Genomic DNA, 865 nt, shown 5'->3' with positions numbered 1-865 from the left:
AAGTCACAAGACAGTGGAGCAGAGTTAAGCCTTTTAGCCCATCGAGTCTTCAACATTCCATTATGGCTGATTTATTATCCCACTCACCCCCATTCTCCTGCCTTCTCCCTGTAACCTTTGACACCCTTACCAACTTCTGCTTTAAATATACCTAATGAAATGTCCACCACAGATGCGAGATTGCTTTGGCTATTAAAAGTTGGCATGATTAATAAAATAGCAACAATTTTGATGTTAAGGAAATCAGGTTTAATATCACTGGTATATGTAGTGAATCGTGTTGTTTTGCAGCAGCAGTACAGTGCAATGCATAATACATATACAATAAGAAAAACAAGTTAAATAAACAGTAGAGACAGCAGAAAAAATTTTTTTTGAAGTGAGATAGTGTGCTTGGGTTCATGATCCATTCAGAAATTTGGTGGCAGAGCAAAACGAAGCTGTTCCTAATCTGTTGAGTGTGTGCCTTCAGGCTCCTTACTTCCTGCTTGACGGTAGCAATAAGAGGAGGGCATGTGTGGGTAATGGGGATTCCTTAATGACAGATGACACCTTTTCATCTATGCCTTTTGAAGGCATCCTCAGAGCTCAGTGCCCATGGTGGAGCTGGCTGGGTTTCTGATTCTGAAATGTGGCCTTGTACAACTGCAACCTCTGTACTCATTCCCCTGACTTGCTGAAGACCATTGTGCCAAACTCCTCCTTTACTGTACGTCTGCTTGCAACGCCTCTTTCATGTAATCTCTCAGGGACAGGAGGGTGTGACTGTGAAGCAGACATCATCAATGAAATGTTTCTTCTTGATTCTGCAGATTTGAACCAACATGACAAGCCACACCATTCAATTCATACATTACAGAGAGCC

The sequence above is a fragment of the Hypanus sabinus genome, chromosome 9 (genome assembly GCF_030144855.1).
Source record: "Hypanus sabinus isolate sHypSab1 chromosome 9, sHypSab1.hap1, whole genome shotgun sequence".
In the NCBI taxonomy this organism is placed as follows: Eukaryota; Metazoa; Chordata; class Chondrichthyes; order Myliobatiformes; family Dasyatidae; genus Hypanus; species Hypanus sabinus.
Note: the sequence above shows the minus strand (reverse complement) of the source record.